Source organism: Crotalus tigris, unplaced genomic scaffold (genome assembly GCF_016545835.1).
Source record: "Crotalus tigris isolate CLP2741 ecotype Arizona unplaced genomic scaffold, ASM1654583v1 scf7180000017742.2353718, whole genome shotgun sequence".
Taxonomy (NCBI): Eukaryota; Metazoa; Chordata; class Lepidosauria; order Squamata; family Viperidae; genus Crotalus; species Crotalus tigris.
The window spans coordinates 2232394-2244961 of record NW_024096609.1 but is presented as its reverse complement, the minus strand read 5'-3'; positions in this window follow the sequence as shown (position 1 = coordinate 2244961).

Sequence of the window (12568 nt, the reverse complement as noted above, 5' to 3'; positions counted from 1 at the left end):
CAAGCAAAGTGAATGGGGGAAGCCAAATTCACTTAACAACCTTGTTACTAACTTAACAACTTCAGTGATTCACTTAACTGTGGCAAGAAATGTCACAGGGGAAAACTCACTTAATAACTGTCTTCCTTAGCAACAGAAATTTTGGGTTCAGTTGTGGTTGTAAGTCAAGGACTAGTTGTATAGCAAAGCAAATGGCAAGTACAAATATTTCAGCAACTTGGCCAAGTCAAGCTTCATTATTGGGTGTTCCTTTCCATGGATATATTAAAAACAATCAAAACTAAAAGCAGAACACATCCATTCCCATTCCAAAGAAAATCAGTCTTCCAAAAATATCAATAGAGAGCAAAAGTCCTCTCCAAACTTTCCAGATTAAAAAGACAGGACATGTGAAGTAGCTCAGAAGGATGATAAAATGGATTTCCTCTCAAACTTGACTTTTTTTAAAGGTTCCAGTGTGATAAATGAGAGATGGTGATTTAAAAAAAAAAAAAGGCTCTTGTGGCACACAGCAATGTTTTGCTAGATCCAGCTGCAGAAAATAATCTTTTGGAGCTGATAGGCATGTTAGTAAACCTGGGAGCAGATCAGCCATGGATGATCTTAAGGATTGATGAGGAGTGAGGAAAAGTAGACTATTCACAAAATGTATAGCTATCAGAGGACAAAGTTTCCAGATGCTGATAGACTCCAAAGTTGGAGGATTTATGAAATGTTTCCAGCCTTGATTCATAATATAATTAAGATTCATAATTCTCAGTCTTCCAAAGACTTAGGTGACCCTTTCCTTCTTGGAACTTAAAATCCTTGAACTCAGTACTGTAAAGCTTTTGTCATCCATGGGTGTGATCACTGAAAGTAGAAATTCTGATCTATATCAGTCTCTTCCAGACTGCTGCTGCTTAAAAATGTTGAGGCTACAACTCTCAGCCAGAAGTAGTGTATCCACAGCCAAGCAATCAGATTGGATTGGATTGAGTGCATTACTAAAACAAGGAACTATGTGAGTACAAAAGGAGACACAAATTTGCTTGGAAATTGGTGTAAAACTCTGAGGAGTGTAGGTGTGTCTGCACTATTTCCTGCCTAGGCACTGTTGGTGAATAACTCCAAGATCTTTGCCTTCCCTTCTTATAGATTTTTACCTTTCAAGTGGATGTGGACAGCTTATACAAAAGCTGTCTTTTATACAGGAGGACACAGCCAGTTTTGCAGCTTAATCAGCATGTACACAACCATCTGCCTTGGCTGTTCCTGGAAGGAGTGGGAACAGTAAGCAAACAGAGCACATTTTTTGTGAGAGTTGTTCCTCCAAGTAACATTTCAATACCGGAACAATTGGTTTAGAGTTTTTGGGTTGCATAATATATTTTTTTTTTCAGGCTCACAAAAATATCTCCAAGTGTTTTCTTTTAGCTTTTGAAATTTGCAATATTTTGATGACTGTGAAAAACAAACTAGGTAGGTGAATGACTAAGTAATGAGATTCTTAACTGCTTGTCAGGCTTTAAAAAACAGCTGCTGATCTCATATATGGTGAAAATAGTTTGAAAAAGTGTTTGTCCTTTTGATCACCTTAAGGTGCATCTCTAAATGATACTGCTACCAAGTTTCCGCAAAAATAAGACCCAACCGGAAAATAAGCCCTAGCATGATTTTTCAGGACACTTGTAATATAAGCCCCACCCCAAAAATAAGCCCCAGTTAAGATTGTCAGCCAGATGGACGCATTTAGTACCACATTTCCCTGAAAATAAGACCTACCGTATTTTCCTGTGTATAAGGCGACTTAGCGTATAAGACGACCCCCGACTTCGGCGCCAATTTCAACGCTTTAGAAAGTCATCTTATATGCCGGAAAATACGGTAACTGGAAAAGAAATCCTCTTTTGGAGCAAAAATTTATATAAGAACCAGTCTTATTTTGGGGAAAACATGGTATATGCTTAAATCAGTAATTGAAATAATTATATCCATCCTTCATAAACACACCCAAGTGTAAGTATGATATAGAAAGCTATTTGCCTCTCTGTGTCTAGGCAGTTGTACCCCGAGCAAAATATGGCTAATTACATTTACCTACTGTGGTTCACCATGGCTCCAAGAAAAAATGTATTAGAGTCAACCCTAGCATCTCACTGTCAGGTTCAATATTATGAAAAGATACTGGCTTATTCTGGAGAGGTTGCACATGAGTGGCAGAAAGCTTCCTTGGCCTTTCTAGAGTCAGGACTGATTCAATCCCTGTTCTTCCAGCTAATGTCAGGTTAACACATTTTGCTAAGTCGGATTTGTTGACTTGTTGACAATAGGCTGGGCTCATGGTAAAGTACTACCAAGTAAATCACAGTACAGCTTTGAGCCATGTGTGCCATATAACTGAGGATATCTTTGGATCTAGTTGGCTATCCTAATCTTCTGGAGGGCCTTTATAAAAATAAACTTCAGGTTCTCGCTAGAGAGGATATTCGAATTATAGTGGCTCTCCAGGAGATATTTTTATTGACAAAAGAATTTGACTTCTTCTCACTGGGTGGAAACTTAGATCTTCTGTATCAAAGGGTAAAAAGAAGGAAGAGCATCCAGTGCAGCCTGTTTGCAGTCCCTTATATGAGGCTGAAACCCAGCTTTCCTGTCCAACTTGCTTCCAACACCTCAAATGATGCAATGGCTGACCTCGGTGTCTCTCTTCCTCTTCTGTCGTGCTGGTTCTGAAGACCACAGAAACATTTCATAATGGCAAGTGTCCAGCTGTTGGGCTGTAAGGGGGACTGGCTAGGTTAGTCGACTTGTGAATTCCTTCTAAACCCTCTTTGCACCTGTATCTCCTGAAATCCTGTTTATCTCGGAAAGAAGCTTTGTTGGGGGGAGGGGGGGAGGAAAGCAGAGATGGAGACTATTGAGATAGGAGGAATTATAATCCTTTCCAGTCTGCTTCTCTGAGGATCAATTCATTCTCAGAGAAATGTGCAGGTAGCCCCAATGTGCAGGTGTGACTTGAGTAGGAAAATGGTGAATGCTTCAAGCAACAGATTTAAGGACTCTCTTTCCACCTCATATCAAGAGTGTGATGCAACAGAGAGCCATCTTAAAAAGCTATGGGGTTGAAATTCTAGACCACTAGGTGTGTTGTTTAAGAACATGTGAGGAAAGGACATAATCTTGGACACTTACATACCTGTGTCAACCTCCTTCACCTTAGAGTAGCCTGTCATTATGGATGGGCCACTTGCAGTGCACTCCCAATGCACTTCTCCTCCACGCTTCCAGGCTTCCAATACTGAACTCTCATGGCAAAATGAAAAGTGGGGATGTCTCTGCTTATTGGTGTCTGCCTATGAAATTTTAGAATCGATCCAATTCTCTCGTTGGCAACAAGTTCAAGGCTTGCAGAGGCTTGAACTGATATGAAGTATCATGAAGATATGAAGCCTTGGGCAGAGATTATGTTGCTGCGTTGTTTTTCTGAGCCAAAACATTCTTTCCCCTCCTTTGTTTGAACAATCTGTTTTGTTTTTGGTTGCCCTACTCTCCATCAATATCCACCAAGTGCCCCAGGATGGATGTTCAGTTCCCAAAACAGTGACCAGGCTGCCATTAAAGTTGCTACTTGCAGGGCTTCCAGCAGGGTGGGAAAGAATAGAAGAAGCTTGTGCTGTTTTATATACTGGTACTTTTACCTTCAAAAAACAGAAATCTCTTCTCTTTGGAGACATCCTGTGCAATGTTCTTTGGATGTATGATATTAAAGGACCCAATCCTACTTATTTATTTGAATGTATAAGCCACCCAATTCCAATGATCTCTGTGTGGATATTGATCTGGAGCATCCACTGAGTGCTCCATTTGTGGATCGCAGTGATTTATGCGATACAAGACTAATGTTGCTGGCTGGTGATTTCACACCAAGGAGCTTTTCATGTATTTTTTATTGCTGTAAATAATTGTAATATACTTCAATGTATATGAACTAAAATTCTTTACAAGGGTGTTTGTGGGTGGGATAGGAGTGAGAATGTGGAGTCCAATCTTCCATCGTGATTTGAGGACCTTTATATGTTCTCGGACTATCCTTGTTTACAGAGCTGAAATGGTAGTGACAACCCTCACTATCTTCTCCTGAACTGAATCTCTGTTCCCATTGCAGCTCATTTTCCCAGCAGTTGCCAAAGGCCTGGACCAGCTTGAAGCCTACACTGACACACAGAAAGGAAGTGGTGGCTTTCCAGATGGACAACTGACAATTTGTGAACTTATAGGATACCAATTCCAAATGGGCTATCCAAACTGAATTGAAGTGAAAAAACAGCATCCTGTAAGTTCTGGATCATCTACCTGCCTTTGGGAAAGGCCATGGAGAGAAATGGTATGCACATGTTCCTTGCCCCGGTACATAAAAGCAAAGGCCCAACTCTATCCAGTGTGCCAAGTACACATAACATAATACACTACATTGCTGTATAATAGAAACCATAAAAGCAACAAAACAGCTTTCCAGAGGCATATTTTCTCAATGATGTTTGTTATTTCCAGACCCTAACTGGAGATATCACTATATCAACCTTTGTAAGCGTGACTCATTTCATGAATGAGATACCACCATTGCCTCTTGGAAAAGTGAGCTACACAGTATATCAACAAGAGTGAAGTTCCAATCTAAAACCTACTCACCATGACTTGGCCCCCAGGTTGCAAAGACTCAATTACCTGGACCACAATTTCTGGGAAGTTCACAACTGAGGACTCAACCTCCAGGCGAAGGAACAATCTGTCTCTCTGAGAAGGGATATCCAGGAGATGAAAACCAAGAATGTGAAGGTGCCCCTTAAGACCTCAGCACACAGAGTGTTTTGTCAGGAAGCACACCACTGCTGTTCTTTCATATGCTGCCATCGCTGCAGAAGTGAAACCTAAGAGAGAAATGATGGGGTAGAATGAAGGTAGGGCCTGGAATGGACTTGTCTTTTGTGATCTCTACTTGGAGGTCATTATGAAGAACCTGCCAATCAAAGCACGTTCTAGACCAGGGGTAGGCAACCTTGGCTCTTTTATGACTCATGGACTTCAACTCCCAGAATTCCTGAGCCACCCATGCTCAGACGTTGGGAACCCATTCTGAGCAACTGTGAATTGGGTGCCTAATAGCTTTGCTCTTCTGAAGGAATGTGTTTGCTTAGATTATTTACTTCATTTTTTTATTTTATACTTTTACCGTGAGGACAAATTCCCCTCTGGAAGACATGAGCGAAAAATCCACCAGCTTGTAAAGACCCTTTCACACAATTTCTGCCTCTGAAGGACTGGAAGTTAGTTTCCTTTTTATAACGCAAGAGAATGGGGTGAGGTGGGAAGACTCAGCTCTCCTCCTCACACAGGGCAATAAAGACAATTCCATAAAATAGTCAAAACATTTTTTAAAGCAAAATCTAGATTATTTGTGCCTGGAGATTTGGAGAAGGGGGTGGCTGAATCCATTGGAAATACCCACATGGGAGAGAGAGAGTCATCCATTCATTTTTCTTCTGAGTTCCTACACTTTAATCTCATTTAGACATGGTACATAGCTCAGCGGTTTAAGATGCTGAACTCATCTCCTGAAAAGCTGACAGCCTGGTTTTGAGACTCAAGCACCACGTGATGGGGCAAGCTTCTATTACTTACCCCAGCTCCTGCTCACCTAGCAGTTTGAAAGCATGCAAATGCAAGTAGATAAATAGGTACTATTTCAGTGGGAAAGTAACAGCATTCGCTGCCATCGGCGTATAGTCATGCTGGCTACATGACCACAGAAATGTCTTTGGACAACGCTGGCTCTCTCATCTAAGAAACAGAGATGGACACCACCAGCCCTTAGAGCTGGATCTGACTGGACAGGGGAAACCTTTACTTTTACCTTACTAAGGCAATATGGGCTGAGTTCAAGCAAAATCATAAACTGTGTTTTCAGTAAGATCTCTGCAAGATGGTGGGTGTACGTTCCAGTCCAAGCCCTGCCTATTTTATACATTTCATATATACTGTAAATGCCGGCGTATAAGACGACTTCTGCGAGCACTGAAATCGGTGCCAAAGATGGGGGTCGTCTTATACGCCGAGTCGTCTTATACGCCGGAAATACTGGTAGTTTCTGGCGTATAAGACGACGTTCTAGGAATGCGGCCGGGCTATAAAGACGGGGGTCGTCTTATACGCCAGGTCGCCTAATACACTGGCATATACGGTACATAGTACGTGACCCTTGGATCATGATGGAAATCCTATCCATCACAAATTCTAGGAAGTTTAAAAAGAATAGTTGCTAGTATCAGTTTTTTTGTTGTTGTTGAATGAAATTGGAACTGTTCTATTTCTTCTGATAGATTTTTAAAATAAATGATATTATTGTCAGATAATAATAGGGAAACACAAAAAAATAAAATGGTAAGGTCCAATCAATTTTCCTGGAAGCATCAATTTTCCAATTTCCCTCCAAAAAGATGCAACTATTTCATATTTGTCCTGCAGGTGGCAGTATAAAACTATATTTGATCTTTTAAAAAAAAACACCTAAAAATCAGATCTGGTTTGAACAGAGAGGAGGGACCTCTGGAATTCATAATGCTGTAGGATAGATTAAGAAGTCAGAAAAATATCCTGGATGAAGGCAATGGCAAGCCACTTCTGCCAAGGAAACCAGGAGTTTGGCTTGACTTCTTTGGGATCTGGTGATTTTCATTATTGACTCTGAACATGGTAACTTCTTTGGGAGGCATACAAACCCATAGTTAAAACAAAAACACAACTTTGAAAACGCTTTAAAAAAGAAATAAAAACAAGATCAACAAGACAACAAAAACAAGATTGTGGGAGACCACTCATCTAAACAGAATACAATTACTGCCCAAACTCCCCATGAGATCCCAAGATTGCTGAAGAACCACGTTTTCACAGATTTCCCAAAGGGTAACAGGGAAAAGGCTTGGCCTGTGAACTTGCTCTCATTATTCAAGCGTTCCAGCAGTTAAGCCTGGGCTGCAAAACTCCCCATGGTTTCTAAAACAGAAAATAATTACTTCTTGTGTCTCTTAATGACCATCACAATTTATGCAACTCAGATTTGGGTGCCGTAATTTAACATTTTGATGTATATTAAAGATTAGGGGACTGGAGGCCAAAGCATATAAGGAATGGTTGCTGGAATTGGGTATGTCTAGTTTAATGAAGAGAAGGACGAGGGGGGACATGATAGCAGTGTTCCAATATCTCAGGGGTTGTCACAAAGAAGTGGGAGTCAAGCTATTTTCCAAAGTGCCTGAAGGCAGGATAAGAAGCAATGGATGGAAAATAATCAAGGAGAGAAGCAGCCTAGAACTAAGGAGAAACTTCCTGACAGTTAGAACAATTAACCAGTGGAACAACCTGCCTCCAAAAGTGGTGAATGCTCCAACACTGGAAGTTTTTAAGAAGAGACTGGACAGCCATTTGTCTGAAATGGTATAGGGTTTCCTGCCTGAGCAGGGGGTTGGACTCAATAACCTCCAAGGTCCCTTCCAACTTTATTATTATTATTATAGTGTCACCTGAAGTTTTTTTAAAATTGCATTGTATAAATGGACAAGCAGGATGAATCAAGGTTTATTAATTTTTTTATCACAAAGTTTCTTTGAGTTCAATCACTGTTAAAAATAACTTCTTGGACATTAATTAAGGGTTCCATCAATTTAAAAAGAGAGGGTGCCTCATCTTAAATTTCCTCTCTAAACTGGAAAAATGACCATTTACCCTCCATGCTATGACTGCGTGATATCTACAGTTAATAGATAACTGCTAATACAGTTTTCTTAACTACAATTTATTGAATAAACCACAACTTTCTGGGGTCACATTCTTAAAGTTAAAGGATGTTTTAAGAACAACGGATGGCACAAATGCTAAGCTACAAATAAACAAGCTACATGGTGACTGAGTTCACACACTGAGCAGCAATCATTTTAATGGTGGTTGGCTGAGTAAGCTAAAAACAGATTGCATAAAACTTAAGCTATGTGTTACAAAACACAATCATGGGTTCAAATACTAAGCCAAAAAAACCAAATAGGCCTTATAATGGATCGTTGTAGTTTATGAATTAAATATAAGACTTAAGATAACATGTAAATCTAGACATTGATATAATTCAGCAAGATGGGAGCCATTTGGGATTCAAGTGATATGATAGCCTTTTACCTTTAAGAAAGAGTTGTGTATGACACAAAACAAGTATGTATGCCTATTAAAGGTTTTCTTATTGCAGTGGTGCTCATTGCATTTCACTCAATGATGGTTTAGCATGTGAACTCAAGCCATTGTGGGTGGCCAGTCCTGATGCAAGTCTTAACATGATGCACAATCCCAGTCACTTTGGGTCAGTCAGCAAATCATGAGTCTTTAAAAAGCTACAGCAATAGAGAACCCATATTTTGCAAATTCATTTAAAATCCAGTTTGGGGATGTCATTTGGAAGAGATTGACTGAACTGTTTCATTCCCTGGATGCATCTGACCTAGCAAGGAAACTTGAAAGAATGACCTTGTTTAATAGTTTAGAAGAGGGGTCTTCCAACTTGGCTCTTTTATGACTTGTGGACTTCAACTCCCAGAATTCCTCAGCCAGACATACTGGCTGAGGAATTCTGGGAGTTGAAGTCCACAAGTCATAAAAGGGCCAAGTTTGAAGACCCCTGGTTTAGAAACTTCTGAGAAGGATAAAGGATTGTTATTTATTTGATCTTGAAGCAGATGTAGTGGCAAGATTCTGAGGAAAGTGTCTCTGCCCTTTAATCCTTCCCCCCTCCCCTCCTTTAGAATCTTTGTCCCTTTCCTTCAGGTGCTTTGGAAGACAGCCCACTCACCTCATTTGCAATCAATTAGCAATGGCCCTTGCTGGCCTTCTGATTGGTAGATATGTTGAACTAGGCAGATATGAAGGCCAACTGGGGCAAGAATGCCTATTCTTTTTTTTTTCTCCTCAAGACTCACCTTGTGGCAGATTTTTTGTCGGTAAGTATTTTTATGAGGGGGATTCATTGAATCCATGCTTCATGCTAAACCGGGTTTTAGCTTAGTGTGGAATGACTATTTGAACTTGACTATTGTGAACTTGCAAACTAGAGTCTATTGAGGAAATCCTCCTAGTAGTACTTAAATAGTGGCTCAGCATGGTATGTGAATCCTGTTTTAGATTTCTGAGTGTAGTTCTCTCTCTCCCCGTCTCCTTCTTTAAAACCTGCTTTTGATGTGTAGTTCATTTTATTTTTTATTTATTTTTTAAATTTTATTTTTCATTTTTTACTTTACAACAAACAAAATACATTTTTTTCTTAACAGTACTGTGTTATATATCTCATACATATTACAGTTATTTACAGAAATTATCATACATTTTTATTTCTCTATTCTAGCCAAACATAGCATTTATTCCATATCTCGTAAAATTCTGTTGTTTCCTTGTCCTTTATTTCTAAGGTAAGCTTGTACATCTCTGCGCATTCTAGTATCTTATGAATAATCATTTCATTTGTTGGTGTCTTTTCACATTTCCAACACCGCATACACAATGCGAGCCGGTGTTATGATGTGTAGAACGATGTATTGGATTTGTTTTCTTATCTTTGGGTTAATCACACCTAATAAAAATAATTCGGGTTTAAGTTCAATTTGTATATTTGTTATCTCCTGTATCCATCTCCTTATCTGTTCCCCAAAAAATCCTTGCTTTGGGGCACTGCCACCACATATGGTAGAATGTTCCCTCCTTATTTTTGCAGTGTAGTTCATTTTAAAGGGGCCTAGGAGATGACCTTAAGATTGTAGCAATCAGAGAAACTTCTGAAACTTTTCCACCTGTATGGATGTGAAATAGAGGTGAGGTTTGGCTGATATAGAGTTTCCTGCTTGAGCAGAGGGTTGAAGCAGAAGACTTCCAAGATCCCCCCCCAACTTATTATTCCGTATTTCTTGAGAACATTTAGTTGGCTGGAGCTCCACAGCAGAGCACAGAATCTAACATTACTGAGTGGTGTGAGTATATACAAATATTGTGTCCCTGATGTAGGGGTAACATTGGCAGTGGGATACTTAAAGGCAAAGGAGTTCTATTGCATGTTTGGCCACTGTACTTATACCAGCACAAACCTATCTTCAGTGCACATGTTAATTTCCCCTTCTAATTGCCCAGATTATTTTATATGTACAAGCGTAAATGCATCCATACAACTTTCACTCTTTCCATATGGCCCTTGGGAGAGGCTGTCCAACTGCATAGGAAGGAGAAAGCAATAGGCAGAAGAATTGAGAGGAATGGGTAAAAATGAGAGGGAAAAGGAGAACTGGAGATCTCACTTTTGTGCCCATGTTGAAGGAAAATATTTTGAAGGAAAGAGTACTTATAGGACAGACAGCTGTTGGTAGCATGCCCTAGTTCTTCTAGTTTTCAGGGTCCCCAAGTGGCAAATTGCTAAACTTTGCACATTTTCAGACTTTCAATTGCTGAAAAAATCCAGTGGGTGATCTCTGTTATATGAATGTAAATGCTTCATCTTCTAGCTTGCAAGGGACTTGCTGCAAGGACCACAGAAGCTTTTAAAAGAGTTGGCACTTTACAGAGGGGTTCAGAGTGGGCTGAAGCTTTGATGGGAGGAGCCAAGAGCTGAATTGCACCATGTTCCTTGTAAATTAAATTTGGGTTCATGGGCTTTTAAAAGTTTTACTTTAGGAAGCGACTAGGCAGGAATGGAGAAGTCCGGGCCTGTTGCCTGTCTGCCAGCTACTCCTAACATTTTATTGTCCCCATGGCATCCATGTGGCATCTGCTAAGATCATGGTAAGGATTTGAAGGCAAGTTGTGAGAATCCACAGTGCTAAATTACTCAGACCCTTGCTAAGTTTCATTTTTCAAATACCGGTGGGATGACTACATAGAATGTAAGGAAGCCTTGAGATTAGACCCATCTGAATGTTGAGGAAGGAAACCATTATATTGTCCTGAAGCCTGAATCAGCATGAGCTTGGTCACTAACTGAGTGGGGCTATTTTGTCTTTGCCAAAAAGCCCGTTATGATTTATCTATTTGCACTCTTAACCATTTCATTTCATAGTTCCTCATTCACCAAAGACCAAATTACTTGCACCACTTGGTCCCTTTTGGAGGCAGATGGACAATTGCCCCAATAAATGGTACTTTTGAAGTATAGATCTGTACTTGGAAGGAGATGGATCAACACATCTCACTTAAATGGATTCCTTGAATCAGCCAAACGTAATTCCAAGAAGGTCTTTTTTGGGGTGGGTAGGTTCCCACTGACTCTGGGTTTTTGAGCGATTGGAGGCAAAGGATGATCAAAAATGCTTATTTCAATAGCTGTGAGCCATAAATAACCAGGTTTAGACATTGCACTGTGATTTGGTATACTTAACTCTGGTTTTCCAAATAAATCTCAGTTAGCTGGGCTCACAAACCAAAATCAAACCAACTGCAAGCAAAATGATGCTGCATTGGTTAGGAAGATTTGGATCTTCAACCTGACAAAAAGAAATGCTGTACCAATTACAATTCATAATGGTTGTGCATGCTTTAAAAAACACTTTCAACCTTCTACAAATGTGACTATAGCACTTCTCTACTATTTATTAAAGCAGCCCAATTTTTATCAAGCATCTCCATGTACCTGAAAATAGGATGGTGCTGCTTTAAGAGTCTACCAACATGACTCTTAAAGCTAGTAGCATTTTTTTTAGACTCGCACAGTTCCTTCAAAAGTCTGGCTTGCTTTAATGAATCACAGAGGCTGTGCTTATATGAAGTCACAAACAAATGTTAAATATACACTACCCTATTAAAATCAATTGGCCTATGCCACTTCCCACAAAATAAAGCCTATGTGTACCACTTTCATATCATTGGCATGTTGTATGTTGGTAGAGATTTTAAGGCTGGAGTGGTGGGGATACTCTGAAGATGATCAAAGCCTATGCCTGAATTAAAATCATTATGTTCTTGTTTCAGTTAATGGCTTTGCGAATCTGGAAAGGCCTGGGTCAGCTTGAAGCCTACATTGGTGCAGATGAAGGGGTGGCTTTCCAGATGGACAACAAGATGTACTGGGATTCACTAGGAAATGGTTCACACTGGGCTGTGGAAGGCGTGCCTGAAAAGAGAAAGTCAAGCAAATTTTGGCTGATTCCAGCAACATCTGGAAAAGTTATGTTGAAAAACTGGCTAGGTTTGTTTCTTGCTGTAGTGAATGTATGTTCAAGAAAAAAAATCGTCCCCATCCAACCTGTTCAGTACTCAACAAAGTCATCCCTGAGTTTTGAAGTCTATTTCAGGGATAATATGGTAGCCTTCCGGGCTTCCAATGGTCTCTTTCTTTCCAGAACATTTAGAGAATTCAATGGCCTGGAAGCAACCAAGTTCTTTCCTGATGAGACCTGTTGTTTTCTGCCCCAGATTGGAGATGCTGATCTCCCAACTTTTGAAATTGTAAGAGTGGTCCCGAATGACTTTTCCCTGACTCAGTACCACCCTCATTTTGTAGACAAACACACCTTCT